Source organism: Pinus tabuliformis, chromosome 3_1 (assembly GCF_031772625.1).
Source record: "Pinus tabuliformis cultivar Carrire ecotype Pingquan chromosome 3_1, CPIR1, whole genome shotgun sequence".
Lineage (NCBI taxonomy): Eukaryota > Viridiplantae > Streptophyta > Pinopsida > Pinales > Pinaceae > Pinus > Pinus tabuliformis.
Window position 1 is genome coordinate 622,773,701 of NC_142301.1, and position 23,373 is coordinate 622,797,073.

Below are 23,373 nucleotides of genomic sequence, written 5' to 3' on the forward strand. Positions count from 1 at the left end.
ATCACAAGACAACGGAATGTCCATACAAAGCTGAGCTCAAGAGATTCTTTAAAAGTCCAAAGAACCCAGCTGTATTGACTGATCCTTTTCCCAAACCAGGTCAAAATATGGTTGATAGTGGAAATGCTTCCCCGTCGCAATTGCTGATGTTGTCGATCTCTAAGCAGCAAAATGATGCTTTGATTTCGACAAGGAACAAAGATTACGGAAATCCGCAACTGTCAAACGAAAAAGGTAAAGATCAACCTAGTAGTTCGACAACAACTTCGACAGAGGTTGTCCCACCCATAATGCCAGAATTAACAATGAAACCACCTAAGGGTGTAGTACACAAGTCGACGTTTAATCCTCGTGCCAGAGCGGCACAGCATTATAACATAGTAGAAGATTTGGCTCAATCGCCATCCGCTATGTCAACTCTAGAAGTACTACAAAATTGTCCATCCCAAAGGCAGGCATTGTTATCAGCAATAGGAGGGGTTGATCCTAAGGATTCCAATCTTGTGTCCTTTGATCACAAAGGGTATGACCCTCAGTTACCAGCTCAGCTAGCTTTCCTGATTCAAGTGAAGGCCCTCAGCAAAACTGTTCACAGAACAATTATTGATGAGGGGGCATCGACATGTATTATGTCGATGAGCTGCTGGAAAATGCTAGGGTCACCAACCTTGTCGAGATCTTCGACAACACTAAAGGCTTTCGACGATAGGACATATACCCCCTACGGTATCCTAAGTAACTTGAAGGTTGAACTAGGTGGAAAAACAGTAGAAATTGATGTTGAAGTCATAGATGGGAATCTGGATTACAACATCCTACTGGGAAGACCATGGATTTATGCCATGGCAGCTGTCGTGTCAACTTATTTTAGGAAGATCGCATTCCCGTTTGAAGGAGGGATTACGGTCGTCGACCAACAGAACTTCCTCCTTAATGGTTCACAAGTTACAGGAAGCATTCCCATGATCCATGAAAGTGACCATTCAATTCAAGATATAGGAGTAGGCCTGTTGAAAGACCCCATGATGATGGGGACTTTCTCGCTACCAAATCATATGTACATAGGAAATGTACCATTGGTGGCTACCTGCAACATGATATCTTCCACGAAGGTCGCAAAAGACAAAGTCGTCATGGATCGGGCAATGGTCTTGCACCCGAGCCCAATCGAAATATTGTAGCAATCAATGTTTCAGGCATGGGAGGCGAGCCCAAATCAATGCTCGTCAAGCATTTGGGTAGATAGGTCAGGAGAATGTGGTACCCCTTTGGATCCTTTGTCACGAGTGCATGCAAGTGACGAAGGAATCCTGCAATCAATGTGGATTGAGGGGGCACCATGGGATGATAACCACCATCGTTCCCTTCCTAAGGAAGATACTCAAGGCGACCTTTATCACCCTTCAGTATTTGAGTTCCTAACGAATACTGTAAATACGGTGGACTCCGAGAGAAACCTATCCAATATAGAAGAGACTATAGCCATAAATATCTCGACAAAAACAGACGTTGTAGAGAATATTTATGTCGGCAAAGGTTGTTTCCCTTCAGAACAAGAAATATATAAAGCTCTTTTCCGCGAATTTAGAGATGTCTTTGCTTGGTCATATGATGAAATGCCAGGCATTGACTCGAGTATCGTTGAACATGAAATTAAGATGTATCCTGATGTCAAACCAGTAAGACAACGACTTCGGCAGGTGCACCCCAAGAAAGCCGCTGCCATTAAGGCAGAAGTTGAAAAACTCCTCCATGCTGGTTTCATCTACCCGGTTCCTCTAACCGATTGGGTATCGAATATTGTCCCTGTTATGAAAAAACAGGGAACAATACGAGTGTGCGTCGATTATAGGGATGTAAATCAAGCTTGTCCAAAGGACAACTACCCTACACCCTTCATCGGCCAGATAATTGATGAATGCGCCGGATGTGAAATCTTTTCGTTTATGGACGGATTTTCTAGGTATAATCAAATTAATATCCGCCCACAGGACCAGTCAAAGACTGCATTTATTTGTCCGTGGGGCACATTCGCTTATCGAAAATTACCCTTTGGTTTAAAGAACGCAGGGGTGACGTTTCAGAGAGCAATGAATTATGCTTTCCATGACATCAAGAACATCGTTCAACCTTATCTCGACGATCTTCCGGCTCATTCGCAGAAGCGGACTGATCATCCGCAGCATTTAAGAGCAATATTTCTACGATGCCGACACTACAAGATAAGACTCAATCCGCACAAATGTGTGTTTTGCGTCAGTTCTGGTCGTTTACTTGGCTTTATAGTCTCCAAGGATGGGATTCGTCTCGACCCTTGTAAGGTGCAGGCAATCATTAATTTGCCTCCACCTTCGAACTTGCTTTAAATTCAGAAACTCCAAGGGAAAGCAAACTTTTTGAGGAGGTTCATTCCAAATTACGCAGAACTTGCTAAAGGTTATACCCGTCTCCTGAAAAAGGATGTACCTTTCGTCTGGGACCAGGTTGCACAAGCTTCCTTTGATGCTTTGAAATAAGCGCTAGTCAAAGCATCATTAATGTACGCCCCAGACTATCTAAGGGACTTTAACCTATATCTGGCTGCAGCAGATACGACCATAGCAATGGTTTTAATTCAAGAAGTCGATGGAATTGAACACCCTATATATTATTTAAGTAAAAACTTAAATGATACAGAAAGTAAATATTCTCATGTTGAAAAGCTAGCATTAGCGGTTGTTCAAGCGATACAAAGATTTCGGCATTATGTCCTCTTTAGGAAGACCACCTTATTGTCAGATTGCAACCCCATGACTTATATACTGTCGCGACATTTTCTTGGGGGCAAATATTCAAAGTGGATAGCTATCCTTCAAGAGTTTGATCTGGAATTTGTGAAATCCAAATCAAAGAAAGCTTTAGTGTTCGCAGAATTATTATGCGATTTCCCATCATCGTCAAACGATGAAACGTCCAAAGAATCGATCGTGGACGAAAGTTTGTTTCTGATATCAGCAAGTGATGAGTGGTATGGGGATATAATATTTTATCTCCAAACCCAAAAATTTCGGCCAGACACCTCTCACTCAGAACAAAAACGCATTCGATACCAAGCAAAAGACTACATGATCGTCGGTGATACGCTTTACCGTCGTGGTGTCGACACGGTTCTGAGAAGGTGTCTCACCCATGAGGAGGCCAAAAAAGCCCTGAATGAATGTCATTCAGGCACCTGTGGGGGGCATCAATCTGGATATGCTACAGCACAAAGAATCTTACGAGCAGGATACTTCTGGCCAACCATGTTCAAAGATTGCATAACCGCAGTTAGAAGTTACCATGCATGTCAGATTTTTGATAGCAAAACCAGAAGACCCCCCGCTCCTTTACAGCCAATAATAGCTGTGGGGCCTTTCGCCAAGTGGGGCATCGACTTCATGCAATGTAACCCCACCTCGACCGGGGGGCATGGGTATATTATAGTCGCAGTTGACTATTTTACAAAATGGGCCGAGGCGATGCCTACATTGGATAACACTGGTGAAACAGCAGCCCTATTCTTTTTTAATCATGTAGTCGCCAGATTCGGCGTACCACAAGCCATAGTAACAGATCATGGATCGCATTTTCGCAATCACATGATGGTTGAATTAACTACCAAACTAGGATTGTCTCACGACAGCTCTACTCCGTACTATCCGCAAGCTAACGGACAAGTTGAAGCGATCAACAAGGTCCTGAAGCGCATGCTGCAAAGGATGGTGGGGGTTCACAAAAGAAGATGGCATTTGATCCTGTACTCGGCTTTGTGGGCCTACCGAACATCGGTAAGGAATGCCACTGGGTTCACACCGTTTCAACTAGTGTATGGCCTGGAGGCAATCCTACCAATCCAGCGTGAAATTTCGTCCCTTAAACTCGCAATTGATCTCCTCCCCGGAACTTCCGAAGAAGAGGCTCGTTTCTTGGAGTTAATCCAGTTGGATGAAACCCGTCGTGATGCCGCTTTGGCTAACGAAGCCCATAAGAAACAAGTCAAGGCACAGTTCGACAAAAATGTCAAACCTCGTGTCTTCTCAGAAGGTGATTTGGTCTTGCTTTATGACCAAGAATCCGATAAATTGGGAGCTGGGAAATTCAAGTCCTTATGGATGGGCCCTTATATTGTTAAAAGTGTGTTAGCAAAGGGTGCCTACGAGTTGGTAGATTATGACGGAATTCCACTGGCACAACCCCGTAACGGGTTGTACCTTAAGCGTTACTATGCCTAATAGTAACCTGTATGCTTTTGTTACATTTTTTGTTTTCGCTAAAGCGTTTGTTCCGGTTTAAGTAATCCGCTTTTTACACTTATTGTAGATGTCAAATCCATTGGAACCGTGGGTTGGATATGCTGACGGAGCGAGTCGTAGTTCGAGGAACCTATCCTCTGCAACATGGGCCATTTTTAACCCAAGCGGCGAGTTAGTGAGTTTCAGGGGGGTATGTATTAGTCAATCAACAAATAATATCGCTAAGTATAGCGCGTTGATAGAGCTCCTCTCTGATGCCATCACCCATGGCATACGCCGGCTAGTCGTTAGGCTAGACTCACAGCTCGTGGTACTACAACTCAATGGTACCTACTCTGTCCGAAATCCAGCTATTTATCGCAAGTTCCTAAGAGTTAAAATCTTGGAAAGACAGTTTGATTTTATCCAATATCAACACATTTCCAGAAACTTAAACACATTAACCGACTCATTAGCAAACTATGTGTTAGATAGACATTTTCAAAATTGATAAAAAGAGAAGCATCATCGATGTTTCATACATGGATCACATAAAAACTGGAATAAACCCCGAAAATCAAAAATATATATAACTGTTTACGGTTTACATATAATGTTCTGTAACCAAGACAAAATCGGTCATATGACCCCAAAAACTCAAAAATGGCTGGGGGGCACCCTAGCCTAGTGATGCTCATGATAACATGCCACGGCCTGTGCAATCATGCGCAGAAGACGAGACCATCGTCTAGGAACACCAGCAGTATGTCGCTGCAATTGTAGAGGCAACTCGTCGATCCTACATCCAGAATCCCAAGGGTAAGACCCTCGACCTGTTCCTGCACAGCTGTAAGAGTCTCGGCCAAGTCAAGGTCACGGAGAATAGCTCTCCCAGGAGCCTCCCCTGCTGGGGCGGCGGCCGGAACTCTCGGACGAACTGCTGGACGGACGGGGCCCACATCTGCATGCACACATGAGTTTGATTAGAGTCTTGATAGAGTAAAACACAAGGACATTACAAATAAAAGCGGTAAACAGTGATAAGGTCAAGATTTTACCAAGATCACCCCACTGCTCGCCATCCGGTAGTACCAGATCCGGATCACCTCGGAAATCCATGCCAACATATGGATACTCGGAAGAGGCCATATCCTACCGCTCAAACCACCTAAAGAAAGCATCGGTGAAAGTAATCTTAGACTGACCTGCATGTCTAGCCATGTGGTCGACCCACCTCTGCATGCGTGGCTCAGTAGGAGATGGCAAGTCGAGGACAATGTACTGAGGTTGCATCAGGGGTATCTTCTCCAAAGCGAAGGCAGTCAAAACTGAACCAAAGCCAAAATTCTTCAGTCTCTTGTCCTTTACTTTGGTCAACTGGTTTTTCATCTGAACCAGTACTGCATCAGACCAGTTAAAAAGTTTCGGCTGAAGACACTCCAGGGCATGCTGCACATATGACCTGTTGGCAACATGAGGGGATGCACTACCGGCCATCCTACAAATCGTGTACAGAATAGACCTGAGAGACCTGTCAGTAATATCACAGATAGAAATCTTGCCGTCTCTGCTCGGCTGGGATCCCTCTCTGCAATACTGACGGATATAATCTTTCACGGAATCACTCCCTCGGGCCGAACCGGACAAGGAAATGGGGGCACCCCGCCTTGACAACCCGGTCAAGAAGTAAATGTCCACTATGGTCAAGGGGATGGACTTGCCCCTAATCTGGAACACTTGGTTAGCAGGTACTGCAGTAAACGTATCTGTGCCCTCATGCTAGATATGCGAAAGAATTTTAGCAAGCCACAGTTCCGCAACGCGCTCACGGTAACAGGATCATGGAGGGCAATCATGTCCTCCTCTTCATGCTCTCGTTCTCGCCACGTAAGAGTCATTCTGCTCCAATAAACTCTGCAAAACAAACAAGAGGAGGAGTAAGATCCCTAACTCAGTGAAGAAAATGGCAAAATTCTCATGAAAAAATATGCAACTAAGATGTTTTCTGCGCCCAACACAGGTAGGGAATGGCCTCACCTGCGTTGGGAGGCAAACTGCCTTTGAAAATGAAGGCCCCAACGCAGGTTTCGATATAGGGTACCTGCGCTGATGGCAGAGCGCCCTAGAGAAACCCCAGGGGCTCATGGGGGCAGGGAAACAAGCATGAAACTGAGAAATTAAACCATGAAAAGATAGAGCTAGGGTTTAGCTCCTACCTGGTGGAAACGGCGCTGAAAATCGTCCACAGAATCTCCCGAAATCAGCTGGTGAAAAATCAAGAGGAAGAGGCACCTCCAAAGCTCCAACAAACCAAATGCACATGAAATGGTAAAATGAGAGGTAAAAACATCTTTTAATTGCTTTTTACGTAGTTCAAAGTGAAATATTAGTATTTTTACTTCATATTGTCCGTTTCTAACAAAGTTTGTTGCAGCAATTGATGATACAGTACTATCTCTGAAAAAGAAAAGCTAGTCATGGTAAAATATGAATTTGATCTTATCAAACGAGCAGTTTTGGCAAAGTTCATGCTCGTTAAAAAATAAACGCAAGATCCGAGCAGTTTTAATGCGGAAGTTCATGCTCGTTAAAAAATAAATGTTAAGCTTGTGAGCAGGCTTCCCCCAGAGTTCAAGCTCACTGGAAAAAATGAACCGGTAAATAACCATTTTGAGACCTTAGAAATCATCAGCCATAAAAGCCTTGGTCGTGTTTGTGCACCATCACCTCCACTCTGCAGTTGGCCGATCATTCACATCCACTTGATTGTTTACCTGTTTTGAGGAGCAGCTGCGAAGAGTGATCTCACTTAGCCATCCTTGTGACACTGCCGTGATTGGAAAATTCCAAACTGTACCTGGAATCTACTGCTATCCCTGTTTATCACTCGTTCCTCAAAACACGAGTCTTCTTTGAGCTCTTTTCAATGACTCGTAAAATATGAAAAGTTTGCCGAGTTTTGGCCTTCCAGCTCGTTAAAAGGACCGGAAGAGCTATCCCTCCTCTAGATTTTAATCTTTTTGGACCTAAGGGATTATTGCACAAAAAGATCGAGCGCTTGTCTAGTTCGGCTCGATAAAGATATCGAACATTCATCCCTTCTGTATTGTTTTATACTTTTTCGGACTTAAGGGATTAGATGACGAAAAAGGACCCCTGGAGTCTACTTTATGTACCCTTTTCAGACTCTCTAAAAATGAAAAGGACCGAGTTGTCGTTGTCGCTGGGCTCGTTAAAAATATTAGATAGCGACAAACTTGTCTTTAGACGAGAACGAGTTTCCCTATCACTAAGCTCATTAAAAACATAGCGATGGGCTTGCCCGAAGGGCAGGTTATAGATCAAGCATATGTTATCCTCCTCAAGCTTGACAAAAATAAAGAGGTACTGGTCAGAAATGACTGGGGAAAAATTGGGAAGAACCTCAAAGCTTAATGGTAGCAGGTCGCTCTTGAACATGACACTTTTGCCTCCGTAAATATCGGGTTGGGTTATTATCATTCACCAGTCCCTTCACCATGGTCTCGCCATACCATCCATACATGGGGTAATGCTACCGATCCATCACATCAGTGTCGTTATATGTTCAAGAGATGTCATTCAGAAAGTGTCAACCGGGTCCCATCCACTACCATACATCATCTTTCATCCTTCCATGACCGCCACCCTGAATCATATTTCACAGATCGTTTTCACCATCATCACTAGCTCCGTTCCGTGTCACTGATGTGGGATTCATTAAGGCCCTCCTTTGACGGATCACTTCTTGTCGACATCAGCTCATTATCCAAGAAGTTGATCTAGGAACACCCCCCTCAGTACTTTGAAGCTTGCATGCCTCAATGGCAAGTTTCTCACTTCCGGCGATAGGTATACATTAATGACCTTCGACCGGGAGACTTTGCGTGGTGTTCGACGTCAGATCCTATATTCACGCCACGTGAATTGTGCTGCAGTACCTTGAGGGTCATCATCATTATCGGTGATTCCTCTCGCGCTTGTTAACAGTTTACATTATTGACTGGTAATCAAGCGATGTCTTTCCATGTTCGACTTCAAGAAATTCTCACATGGATCGACTTGTACTAAAGTGAAGATTGGACAAGTTTGAAGACCCCGGATCTAGTTTCATCCATCCGGGCTGCGATATATATTCAGGAGATAAAAACATAGACATGTGCAGCAGATGATCATCCTACCAAAAGGATGATAATTAAAAGCAGAGAATTATCAGTCTATTATCAGACGATCGTCTGTTTATGTACAGTAAATGTATTTATAAAGCTGAGCATGGGAAATGCCCGCATCAGCTAGATCATGAAAAGAAAGTATGAAAAGATAATGTATTGTATTGTATTTTGTTACAGGTCACCTCCCGACGATTGAATGAACTTCGGATCCTCCTAATAAAGCATTTCACCCGATAAACGACCTCATACTTTAGGGGGCAACTGTTATAGACATTTTTGTGCCTAACAGCATGGAGCATGAAATGTCAATAATCTGAGGGATCCAAAGTCCCTAAACATGTTGTTCTTACCCTTAGAGGAACAAGGTCAGCAAACCACAGCACTACAAATCAGTTCTCCACTGAAAAACACTCAAAAACAGGTCAGTTTTGGATCAAAGCAGCTGCTCCACTAGGCATCTGCGCTGCATAGCAGGTACAACAAAGGTTACCTGCGTTGCATAGCAGGTAGGACAAAGGCTACCTGCGCTGAGCGTACTTGGACATGTGGAGGAATCTTTTCTCAATGTGCCAGTGCCCAGGAAGCTTCTAAATTGACACTTGGATCAAAAGATTCGCCTAATGATGAGTTAAGAGGTTCTAAAGCTCCAAGTGGAAGGCAGAAACTCTGAGTGAAGGACTGAAGAAAAACTGGAGTTGAAGAGGACAACAAGTCACACACCAAGCTGACTTATCTTCACTCCAAAACTCTATATAAGGATCTCATCCCATGAGATCTGGAGGCCGGAATTTTGTGCAGAGAATTGCTGTTGGTTTACAGTTGAGAGTATTGGGTGATTGCTTGAGGGAGGTGAAGAAGAGATTTCTCTCCGTTGGGAAGGTGATGCTGGATTGGACCCCTCATGGTTGTATCACCGCCTGAACCTTACTTCCATATATTAATAAAGCATTTGAGGTTTCTTCTATTCGCATGTGTTTCAATAGTGTATTGTCTTACTTGCGTCTTTGATTTATGCTAATCCTTGAATCATTTATGAATGCATGCTTCTTGTAGTTTTCTTTTCTTGTCTTATTTGCAGGATCTCGTGTAGCTGGGCCCGTGAAAAGACTTGGAGCTGGGAGCAAGCGGCAATCAAAGGAGAGTGGATCGACCATTTGCGCAAGACATCGGTAAGTGGATCTCTTCCTTTTATCTCTTGCATTTCATAAAGAAGAAACTTTAGATAGCTTTGCTTTCAGCTGTTGCTAAGGAACTGTCACCCTTAGAGTGGGATAGGGTCATTCCGTGTTGGATACTTTTCCCCACAACACATGACAGTGTAAAGAAAGTGGCTAATGGAATCACTCATCACAACTGTTCCTCAAAATGGGTAAACAATCAAATGGAGGCATATGATCTGCTAAAAAAAGAGTGGATGTGATGGTAAGAACACGACCAAGGTTCAAAAGCTGATGATTATGCGATCACAATGGTTGTTTACCAAAGGTGGGTTCATTTTTTAATGAGATTAAACTCTGGTGGACATATGCTCATTGCTAGGTTTATTTTTTAACGAGCTTGAACTTCATGTAAAACTGCTCGTGCCAGTCATATAATAAGGATGTCTCATTGATAGGTTCATTTTTTAGGGAGTTTGCCCCATTCGAAACTTTGCTCTGGAGCCTTTTGTATGTAAGCTAGGAATGACCAACTACTGTCCTAGGGGTTAAAGAACTACTAAGGTTAGGAAGGATAGCTTCTTGGTGAGAAACATCTCCTTTACTTTGCCGTTTCCGTTGGTCCCGGTAAAGGTGAATGGTTGATCAAACTAATCACCTAGCTTAAGTAGTTTAATTTAGTGGAAACTATGAGGTTAGAGTTACGCTAATCACTTTTCAATTGCGTACAAAAGGTTTGCATACCCCCAGGTATAGAGAAAAGTAGAGTTTCCAGGCTACCATACGAAAGTTCTCGCATTTGCAAGATTGCTCCATCCGCATTTGCAGACAAAACTCTTCCTTGGTGATGTCCATCGAAATGAACAAAGGTGACTGTTGTTAGTTCCAATCACATAACTTTGATGAGGGAATCTAATTCGAATCTAATCCCATTTTCCTAAATGGATGGGGGTGTCAGAGCAATCATATATCCTTTGTGGAAACCTACACTATACCTAAGGTTTCCCTGCCAAAGCAGACCAGGGTGCATTCCCCCTGGGTTTCAGTCACAATCATCGAATCACTCACGATCATCAGGTGGATGGACTAGAGATTGATGAGAAATTCCTTGTGAAGAAAGACCAGTTAGTGATGGCAATTGACTATTAGCTACATGTGAACCAGGGAATGAAAGCTGGTCTACAAGCTGGACCACTCTGCCCTCATGCGGAAAACACATCACTCGAAAGAGTGAGGAAATAATAGCTCCCATGATATAAATTTAGTCACGTCCAAGGAGTAGATTGTAATCTAAAGGTCCTTGGACTACCATCACGTTTAGATGAACGGTTTTTCTTCTCAAATTTATAGGCAAATTTGGAAGAATACCTAATGGTCGATTGGTTCCTTTGTTGAAGCTTGTCAGATTTCAAATCTCAGGCATAAGTAATGGCGAACCAAGCGCTTTCCAAGCAGTTGAGGAAAGGATACTCAAAGAAGCCCCTTCTTCTATGATAGTGCCAACCATGATCATTCTATAAGCTTGTACCGTGATTCAGAATGGTACATTAGATGGTAGGCAGGGTTTGCCTAGTAGATTCCAGTGAAAGGAAATAACTAGGTTTCTTGGAGGAGGGACTGAATAAACAACCAAGTAAATTTCTGACGAACTTCCTTCCTGCGGTAAAGGAACGGGTAGATTGCCCCCATGTTCATCAGATTCTGTGTTGACAAAAATAATTTGAATAGTGTCATTCTCATTCTCTTTTGTGATTGTATCATCTAAAGGTAGACATTCTGAAGACAAGGTTGGGTTGACTGCTGTCTCGACCTATTGACTTTGGTCCGGTGTGGACTTAGAGGGTTTATATTCAATGATAGGTGCTTCGACCGACAACAAAGGTGTGTTAGTCGGATTTTAAACTAGTGATGGACTTGGCAAGAGTTTCTTGTATCCAGGAGGAAGTCACTACGGTGACGCAAGAGGGTTATCCAAGAATCTTTTAGCTTCATCCAGGAAGGGACAACAATGGAGGGCATGATCACCTTCACACAATCTGCCGGGAAATTTAGATCTTCCTTTTTGTCCATTGACTTCGTTTTCACTAGTTGATGGTGTACTTTCAACATGATCGTCAGAGGTTGAGGACACTGGATTGTGCAAGCGGGGGGACCAATCCCTTAAGATCCATGGGATGTAAGGACAATCTTGATGATAGTGGTCCCCTTTGTAAATGACACATGGCGATTTAGGTTTGGATGGTGCAGTGTGTGGATTTTCACTAGATGATGCTTGGTTGCCCCCTTTTGTTGTTGGCTTCTTCTTCTTCTTCTCCTTCCCTTTCTTCTTCTTCTTCTCAGTTACTTGGTTTTTGGCTTCACCAAGTGAAGAGGAAGAAGGAGAGGGAGAAACAAACGAAGTAGAAGGTTTGGGGGTAACTCTAGTGTCATCTGGTTGCTGATTTGATTGCTCAGGAATCACAGTGCTTTTAATAATAGATGTCAAGAAAAGCCATACTGGCAGGCCAATTGTCAGTTCTGGAAGGGACAATGTGGCCATATGAGGTGCACCAACATCTCCCCAAGAGGAGAAGGGACTAGGATTTCCCCCAAGGGGAAATCCTTGGTTGGTGGACTCCATTTTCTCAATCTAAGACCAATGAGGGAACAGTGACGTTATTCCGATTAAAATAATTTTTATTATGCTTTGACACAACTTGCTTTTTCAGTTTTTAAGAGTCGAGAAAAAGCTAAAGGTGACTCTAGTCAGCTTCAATTTTTAATGAGCCTAAAGTGACAAGTGCTTAGATGGACCTTTTCTTTTAAGGAGTCTAAAAAGGAACGAAAGTGACTACTCTGGAAATCTAGATAGAGAGATTACCAAACCAATCGAAAAACTATAGAATAATTTTTACAGTACAGCAGTCAATCTTCCTGAATGTTGTGTTCAATGCATTGCGATTGATAGGGTGGCAGACACAGCTTCCTAAGGATAAAGGATATAGCCTATCGTGTTCTACCAATATATACTTGATGGTATGTGGGAGCACAAGTCCGTACTAGCAATTTTTGTCTCAAAGAGGTGGAATCACCCAACCTATGATGAAAGTGGCAGTTACCAGGGTTTACAACACCAGAATACGTCTCTAGCCTAGACTTCTAAATGTTGTGTGTTAGGTTCCAAAGCGTTTTTATGAATTTATTTTACAATTGATATTTCTTAAGAAGTTTTCCTTTAAGGTTCACCATGTGATGTAGATGTAAAACTCCTAAATATGCCATCTAAAATGATAAATAGTCATTTACTCTTCTTTTTGCAATGAAAATCCTAGCTACTAAGGAAAGAGAAATAGAAATCTTTCAACATAGAGCAAAGAGCACACACTAGATGCACTATCCTAAATCGATATCAACAAGCAATCAAAATGCAAATGCAAATGCATGTATTTGTTTTCTGCTTTCTTAATGTGCGAATGACAAAAAGGATGCTAAGAAAAAATTTGAACTATCTTTTCTTTCAAAGCGACAATACTAACAATTTTCTTTTCAAAAGACGAAAGGAAGACAAGGATGACACTTTGCGATTTTGAATTAAAAACTTCTTTCAACACTTGAAATACTATTAATTCAAATCAAATACAAGAGTAATGGTGTAATCGACTATCAAAAGAGAAGGATTCTTTTCCTTGACTAAAAACGACACTTGCGACACTTTCAAATCAAAAGACGATAGTTTGATTAAGCTACCGTTTGCAAAAGAGAACTGTAAATAGTGAAAAATACATAAAAAAATTCACAATTCTTTGTACAATGGAGGCTGAATAATGGAAATGAAGGGAGTTTCAACAGTGATATACTGATCACAGACATCAAAGCTCCTGAATAACACTGAAGAAAACGAACAAAAAACCAAAATCTAGAGGCATAAACAATCTTATTTGATCATTGCACTTGTAACACAGGGAAAGAGGGATGCATCTCACCTATAGCACATAGGAGGTGTGATGCATCCAGACTGCCAATGAGAGACAGTGCGATGGTCCAGGGAAAAGACTGAGCTTGGTTTTTGCTCACAGTCTGCAACTAAGTTCAGGGGTTTAGGCTGAGCTAATGACATACAGTAAACACAAAGTATAGGGGCTGATCTAATGAGGTTACTTGAGCCACCAACAGGGCACTTAGGATGTTTGAAAGTCAGTTGTTTAGTTTATAAAAAAAACCTGGAGATGGACTAAAGCAACATTGATCTACTTTTCACTTGCATAGCAAATGTAGTTCGAAGGCTAGCTGGCTTAACTTCAGGCTCCATTCGTAGTTTATAAAGCAAACAAATATAAACAAGAAAACAAGCTATTCTCTCTCCAGTGGAGTCGCCATTTTGTTATTGGGAAAACTAGTGTCCATTCAGAGCTGCTAGTCCCACTCAGATGGGTAGCTATCTTAGAAACAAACAAACTAAAGTTACTTGTGTTTTCCTTTATGAGAGATAGATGAGAGAGAAGCAGAGAGTACCAATCTCAGTCTTTCGCTTGGCTCCTTTCTTGTTTCCTCCCTCCTTTGACAGAGCTTCGCCACTCCTTCCTTACTTGTCCCACTTCAAAGAACACCTATAGAGTCAAAGAAGCATAATACCATCAAATCATAGAGATCTATAACCGTAAACAATATAGGATCACATGTATATTAACCATACAAATGCATATATCCATACAAGATTCAGAGATATACAAGAATATGGAGGAAAACTCGAATAGCTTTATTGATATAAGTAGTAGAAGAGAGGATTACAACACATTGGTCTAACCTAGTGCCATCCTCCTAGTATGAAAGCCCTCTTAACCTCATGAAAAGCTTAGATCACCCAACAATACAATGTTGCATGGAGAAACCAACAACACTTCCTTACAAAATACAAAATTCCAGCCTTCTGGATCTCTAGGATGAGGGATCCATATATAGATGTTTGTAGGTGGGTAAGTCAGCTTCTGAGATTTTGATTAGTGTCATTTCTATTATAGTTCTTGGTTCCACTTGGAGATTTCATGATCTCTTACTCATCCCTGGGCGAATTCAGAGAAGCAAGTGTCAAATGAGCAACTTCTAGAAGATTCTCTGGGTTTCCACCTAGCAAACTGCTTCTGCCATTTGTCTACTCTTGCTCATCGCACCCTATAGAAGGAATTTTTAGTAGGCATCACACTTTTTGCATGTGGTAGGCGAGATGCATCGCACCCTTAACACTGAGCAGTTTGTATGGTCCAGTTTTGACCAGTTCTGAGTATTTTTTCATGGAGAACTTCTGGGAGATGATGTAATCAGCTGGCCTTGCTCCTTTAGGGTATGAAATAACACTTTTATGGACTTAGAAGCCCTTAGTTTTATGGACATATTTGATTGGGGTTGCAGTGCCCAGATATTTCTATAACACTCCTACACTCTGCTCCACCCAAGAAACCCTAGACGCCTACCTAGCCAAATTCGAACCTGAACAATAGGCAAGCTCAACAAGTATATAGTGGAGAGACATCATATCCAGCTTATGTTGTGCAAATCTAGGAGATTAGCTTGAGATCTAGGAAAGTTATCCCAGATAACCAACCTCCCCCTCTACCTAGGGAGGTTGAGGAAGAAAGAGAGGAAATCAACCTTAAAGTAAATCCACCCTTTCCTGAGAGATTATCCCAACCACTCCAACCTACCCCAAAAGAAATTGTACTTCTGGGAGAATTGAAAAATCTATGCGTAAAGATCCCCCTTCTCCAAGCAATAAAATATATTCCCATTTACAATAAGTTGATTAGGGAGAAATGCTTCAAGCATCCAGGGAGGTGAAAAAGGGATGCCCCTACCATTAATGTCATTGGGCAGCTGTTCGACTTAATGCTGGGGTAGGTAATATGTCCAAAATATTTGGACCTTTGGAAGCCCTATTGTAGATGTGCACATCAATGGCACCATTCTACCGCACACTCTAATCAATCTTAGGGCTGCCATTAATGTGATGACCAAGGACACCATGCTCAAGCTCAACATCCAAGGGTCATTTAGGAAGACCACAACATTTTGGCAACTTGCAGATCGTTCCACAGTAAGCCCTGCGGGAATTGTGGAGGATTTGATGGTCTCCATTGACTCCTCAGAGTACCTTGAATATTTTCTAGTTCTCCAACCTATGGTTAGGCTTACTGGTTATCCTCTCATCATTGGGAGGCCATGGTTGGCCACATCCAATGCTTACATCAACTACAGAGCTCGGAATATGACTATCAAGAATAGGCATATGTCCAAGCATTTAGTCCTATACCCTCCTACTCAACCGTCTATAGAGCATGATTTACCTTTATGGTTGGAGGAGGAGGAAGAAGATGAGGTTTATTTTGCCCAACTTTATGCTTTGGAAGCGACCATGGGAGGAGGACAGCAAGATGAGGATCACTTGATTGAACACCTGCTCCAAAGTCCAACTCCTGGTTCATTACCATTAGTGGAAGAAGTAAGAGAAACCTAGAACAATCATCCAATTGACTTATGCTTGGCTGATTCCAATCCACTCTGTGTCAAAACCATAGAATTCAGCCTAAAGAAAACCTTGAAAATTAATCCATATCTTTCTACTCTCAAAAAGGAGAAGCTATGCAACATGTTAAAGGAAAACCTAGAAGCATTCATTTGGAGTTACAAGGAAATGAAGGGAGTGCATCCCTCAGTGTTTACTCACCACATATACATCAAAGAAGGCTACAAGCAAGTCCAGAAACCACAAAGGAGGATGAATCTAGCTTTTAAAGATATTGTCAAAGAATAACTGTAAAAACTACCAGATGTAGGATTCATTTACCCTATCTCCGACAGTGAGTGGGTCTCCCCTTTAGTGTTAGTTCCCAATAAAAATGGTAAGTGGAGGATTTGTGTCATTTACAGGGAGTTGAAAAAATCCACAAAGAAGGATCATTTTCCTCTACCCTTCATTGACCAAGTACTAGACGACTTGGTAGGGAAAAAGTTTTTTCTTTCCTAGATGGATTCATTGGGTACAACCAAATCCAAATCTGCCTAGAAGACCAGGATAAGACCAAATTCACCTATCCTTGGGGTAATTTTTCCTATAGGGTCCTTCCTTTTGGCCTATGCAATGCTCCTGCCACTTTCTAGAGAGCAGTCTTGAGTATTTTCACCGAATTAGTCCATGATGAGGTGGAAATTTATATGGATGATTTTACATGTTATGGCGATGATTTTCAAGAAGCCCTGACTAACCTAGGCAAAGTATTGCACAAATGCATTGAAATGAACTTATCTCTCAGTCCTGAAAAATGTGAATTCTTATTGACTAAAGGGACCGTGCTAAGTCATTCAATATCTCAGCAAGGACTACAGGTGGACTCGAACAAATAGCCATCATCCAAAGGGTCCCACATCTTCAAAAGCAGAGAGATGTTAGAAGTTTCTTATGGACAGCTAGATGGTATCGAAGGTTCATAAAGGACTTCAACAAATTGGTCTCTCCTTTATTTGGGTTGTTGTCTAAAGATTCTAAGTTTATCTAGTCAAAAAGCTATCAAGAGGCCTTAGACATTCTAAAGGGTAAGTTAACCACTACACCAATTCTCTGAGGCCCAAACTGGGTCCTTTCCCTTCATATTCATGCTGATGCCTCGCACAAAGCCATAGGAGCAAACCTAGGTTAGGTAGAGTAAAAACTGCCTTATGCCATCTATTTTATCCGTAAGAACTTGTCAAAGGTTGAGCTAAATTATACAGTGACCAAAAAGGAACTCCTAGCTATTGTGCATTCATTAAACAAATTCAATCATTACATTATAGGCTATCCAACATTTGTGCATACTGACCATGCTCCAATCAAATATTTAATGAACAAACTAGATGTGAATGCTCAAATTATAAGAGGGTTGCTTTTATTATAACAGTTTGATCTAACCATTGTTGATAAGCCTAGCAAGGAAAATGTTGTTACAGACTTTTTATTTAGGGTAAATGTGTTTGTAGGTGAAGAAGGAATGGTGGATGACCAATTATTAGATGACAATTTGTTTTCTATTTTAGCTCTCTCCATGGTTTGTTGATATAGCAAACTATTTGGTATTAGCACAGTTCCCACCAAACTTTCCCTCCAAAGAAAAGAGCAAGATATCAAGAAAAGTGCCCCCTTCACTTGGATTGGTGGAAATCCTTTCAAACTTAGCCTAGATCAAATATTGAGCAGGTGTTTCAAGGAAGAGGAAGTATTTGACATCCTTCTGACCTATCATGATGGGCCTTGTGGAGGTTACTTTGCAACAAAGAGGAAAACATTCAAAGTTCTACAAGCAGGCTATTATTGGGCCACTCTTCATCAGGATGTGAAAAAGTACACTATTCAGTGTGATCAATGTGAGAATATGGGAAGGCCTACACCAAGATAGGAAATTCCCCTGCAGCCTCAAGTGACTTTCGAGCCATTTGACAAGTGGGGCATGGACTTCATTAGGCCATCAACCCTTCTTCAAAGAAAAAATAATATATTATTGTGTGCACTGATTATTTGACCAAGTGGGCTAAAACCAAGGTAATTAAGGCAGCAACAAAAGAAAATGTGGCTGAGTTCCTAAGGGAGAATGTATTCTACAAATTTGGGTACCCTAGAGAGCTAATCATAGACCAAGGCAGCTAGTTTACCTCCAACATGATTGAAACCTTGCTCAGCCATCACAATATCAAGCATATGACCTCCACTTCCTATCATCCACAAGCTAATGGGAAATTGGAGGTGACCAATAGGGCACTAGAGGGCATCTTAACCAAGGTAGTGAGAAACAACAGGAAGGATTGGGCAGAAGCACTAGGTGAGGCCACCTAAGCCTATAATACCACATGGAAGACCACCACTAGATTCACACCCTATGAGCTAGTCTATGGGAAAAAGGCCTTGTTGTCCATTGAGTTTGAATATAACACATTAAAGATGGCAGCCCAACTATATTTGGATCTCAACAATGCAAAGAAAGAGAGATTGTTCGAATTGAATGGCTTGGATGAATTCAGAATGCAGGCCCTCCTCAGAGATAGTTCAACTTCAGAGGAATATTTGGCATGATAAACATATTAAGGAGAAGCAATTTTAGGAGGGAAATTGGGCATTGTTATATGATTCTAGAAATAAATACTTCAAGGGAAAGTTAAGGACAAGATAGCTCAGACCTTATGTTGTGGAAAGATACCATGATAATGGTTCAATGCAAATCAGAACTATAGATGAAGAATCCATTCCTTTGGTTGTTAATGGGCACCGATTGAAAATGTAAAAGAGACCTTTATCAAAACAAGAGTTCATTGATAATATCAATAAAATATTGATGATGGTCAAACAAGTTCCAACTCCTCCCTCATCAAGTCACCAAAAAGAAAAAAGGAAAGAATAAGGACTCCAGTGAAAACCTCCATGAGGCGCTTGAGTCCCATGTTTGGGTTGAAAACCTAATGAGGCAGCCCAATGATGAAGAAAAAAAAGAGAAAACAAAAAAAAGAGAAAAAAACACAAGAAAAAAGAATAAGAAGATCCCTAGGTAAAAACCTTCCTTGAGGTGCCTCGGGCAAAAATCTAGAGTGAAAACCCCTCTTAGGTGGCCTAGTTGTTTTTCAAAAAAATATAAAAATAAAAAAATAGAGAAAAATATATAATTGTCGTTTGTAGGTGGGCGAGAAAGAAAATCAAGAGAAAAAGAGGATCCAAATGGAACCTTGCCTCTCACATATTCATCTCCTCCACTCCTTACCATGCATCCCTCCATCATTTCTATCATTTTTCCACTCCATTGCTTCAATTTATGCGAAGACTGTGTTTTCTTCAAGATCCCCTATATTCCTACAGTCCCTTGAAAACCTATAGGATGATCATGTAGGAATTACAGTGACCCAGAAAACCTATAGGAAGTAATCCAAAGGCACATGATAGGTTTTTTAGGTCCCAAAAATTCACCCTATGGATGATGTAGCACCTCACCTCATCCACCACCATCATCCCTGCACTCACCATTCAAAATAAAAATATCAGTTTCAACTATTTCTGCCAGTCTTAAAAAAAAAGAAAAAAAAGAAAAAAAGGAATAAAGGAAAACAGAGAAGAGTAAGAGCATTATCTGAGTATCCTTTTCTCTACACACTTCTACTCCTTCTTTCCATTCATTTCACCATCCTCATAGTCCTAGCCAGCAACATGATTAAAGAATTATGAGGGAGAAGCAGCTATAGGACATCTTGTAGGAAATCTTGTAGCAGCCTATCCCACAAAATGCCAATCACACTAGCAACAAGTCTTCACTACAATGATCCAGGAGCTCCACAATAGCAGCAACATCAGATCTTTAGCCACAAAGACCTGCAAAAGCAAAGAAACCATTAGCAGATGGCCAATTAACTTTGCCACCTTCATTCAGTCAGCACACACAGAACCGGGTGTCCTCTCACATGTGGCTACATTCAACTCAAAGACAGAGAAAGAGAAGGACAATAAGCGGTTAAACTATGGATCTATGAGGTTGAATATGATTACGAGGAGTGGAAAATGATGAGGAATGGTCCAAAAATGGCAACGTACCTTTGTTGCTAGGACACCACCTCAACCTGAATCACCATAAAGGGAAATAAAACATTGTTCCCATGCATTCATGCATTTCACCTCCTTGAAACTCCCTCACTCAAGTCGCTCTCATAACCCAGGCCACCCACCGGAAGCAAAGATCCATCGTTCTGCACAAGAATTCCTACAGGAGCATGCACAAGAATTCCTACAGGATACAGTCTATAGGATACACAGAGACTATCTACAGGATAAATAGATATAGTCTATAGGATAGGCAAATAAGAGTTCAAGAGGGAATGTCATGGGAATTGGACATTGTAACCATTCTAAATAGGTAGGATCTAGAATTTCATCCCCCTTTGTAAGAAAATACATCAGGGATACTCTAAAATCTAGTGAATTTAGCAACTATGAGAAGTAAATTACATACACAGTCAACTCTGTTTTTCTCCTACATTTGAAAATTTGTGTCAACCCTCTCATTTTCTCCTCAAGCTTCACCAACAAGATGACATGAGGGTTTAATAGGAGAGATCCCACAAACACTGTGAGAATCCAACAATACCCCCAGGTGCTTGAAATCTTTACAAGACACAACTGGATGGTGTTTTTCAAAAATTTCATAGGGTATGAAGATGAGGTGGCTCAAGCGTTTGCTCACTCCCTCACTCCACACAACAAAATCCTTGCCACTGTCGTACTAAGGGGCCTAACTATAGATATCACCCCATAGCACATCAGCAGTGTTACCACACTCCCCCTACGAATTCCATGGAGGAAAGAAGATAAAGGAGATAGCCAGGTGGCAAAAAGGAAATTCTTTTTATAAGGTGAAGAATCCACTGAGGACAAAAACGGATTAAGGAGGGACAATCTGCCATACCCATGGAGTGAGGTAGGCTACCAACACATCAAATACATCTCATGTGAGGGTAGATATAGTGTTCTTTATGGCTATGATTTTAGGATCCTTGAGGAATTAATATTTGGGATAGAAACACCACCTCATCAAAGACTCAACATACCCTATTTTCTTGCTACAATGACTCATAGAATCAAGCAAAAAAGTGAAGGAAGGGAATTCCCAACAATTGGCTCACCATGGGATGATTAGGATCCTCATTAAAGATGCCCTCCAAAACCTCAAAATCCCTATAACATGGTCAATCTTCAGAGACTTGCTAGGAGAGGATGACATTAAAGCCCTAACTTATGATGTCAGTCCTACTGTTAGTGATAGTTTGCTTTCATTTGTGCCTTCTTTCAAGTAGCAGGTTAGCAAGGAGAAAAAGGTTCACCATAAGGTTGTCAGCAGGTGTCTTGACCTGACTTCCTCCCTCTGGGACCATGAATTGAGAAAGGGACCCTTCAGCAACCCCAAAAACATAGATTTCTAGTTCTTGCATGAGCTTTGGAGTTTGTTGTCTTTGATTCAATATTCGGTTCATGTTGCAAGGAAGATTTCATTTTCATCTTTTTCCATCTCCATTTCTACAATAAGATCTCACTCATGGTTTCATTCCCTTCAGAAACTTCATGCATAATATAGGCAATTGATTCATGCTTTTCTAGTTTATGAAAATGTATCTTGTTGCATAGTTCTTGGAAGACACACATGTTTTAAGCAAAGCAGGTAGCTCAGGAAGGGACCTAGACATCATCACTAGCAACCACCTTCCACTTGATCCACCTTGCCATCTCTTCTTCAACCATCACCCTCACTAGTTTTTTTTATCATTTTTCATTGAAATTCCCCTAGTTACATTGAGTGAATTTAACCATCTCTTATCTTGAATATTGACTCTTGAGTGATCCTAGACTTTCTAACACACCATTCCACTCATCATACACCTTTCCCAAGCTTACCAACACGTCCAAAACCTCACAATTAGCTCTTGACTATGTCATGTAGGTTTCTTGTAATTCCTACAGGATCATCCTTTAGGTTTCTAGTACATCATTTAGGTTTTCCTGAAACGGCCTGTTTTGAGGCCGAATTGATGGGAAACCTCTAGGAAGTCACACAAAGCCTCCTAGGACCCTTCCACACCATCCAACAAGTCCATAAAACTTCTAGCCATCCTCCATCACCTTTAATTCACCTGTCACATCCACAAGAAAAATTAATTTGCATACTTGATTTTGCCTAAAAAAACAAAAAAAGTGAAAACATATTTAGTTTAGTTTTTTCTTACACACTAGTATGGTCTGATGCTCTTTAATTCTACAACTTAGATAGTAGCATTTGTTTAGTGTTGATTTAGAAATTCTACTTAGCGTAGATTTTTAAATGGTTAATTAAGATATAGTGTGATTTAGCATTACATGTTGTTTTCTTCATTATTGCGGTAGGGTAGCTCTCTTAGAGTAGATTTTCTCTTCTTCCATCGAAGAATCAAGCTTCTTCTGACTCTATATAAGTTTAGCTTGGAACCCTTGGGGTCTCTCACCGGACGAACAGTGACAACAGGAATGATCTTCAGTTTTACTTGTGTATACAACACTGTCACCTCCAATTTTGTACGAACCCCAAGTTGATAAGTAAAGTTGGTAGCCCAGGAGTCGTAGCATCCTTGTTGCAATATTGGTGCTCATCACTTTTTGGTGCCATTGTTGGGGATCAAACCCGGGTCACTCATGTGACAGGTGGGAATACTCACCACTATACTACAGTGACCACAAAGAAAAATATCCAACTCTAACTCATCTCATAAACAAAATATAATCAAGAGTATGCAATAAGTTATGAGAATAGTTGGTTTGACCAAGCTAGGAGGTGAAGTAAGGCCCATATAATTACCCAATGATGAGGCTCATCATCACCTCCCTACTGAATGTTTTACTCATCCTCTGAGCGCCTTAGTCAATATACATATCCTTCATGGCTCTGTAGCCTCTCTGACATCCCATGCCTCTACTGTGGTCTCTTTTTCTTGTTCATAGAAGCATACTTTATTTTCTACTTCTTCCCACTTTCTCTTTTCTTCTTCTTCTTTTCTTCCTTCTAGCATCCCTAAGAGTAGTGGTAGACTGAGTTTTAGGCCTATGTAATTTACCTTCAACCTTTACACAGATTTCTTATACGTAGATGTCATGTTTAGTGCCTCTCTCAACCTTTGAGGGAAGTGATATTCTCTTATCTTTAGGCTGTGTGGAAGTTTGTTCCATCTCCTTAGGAAAGCATGTATACTATCATCTCCTAGCAGCCTAAACATGTG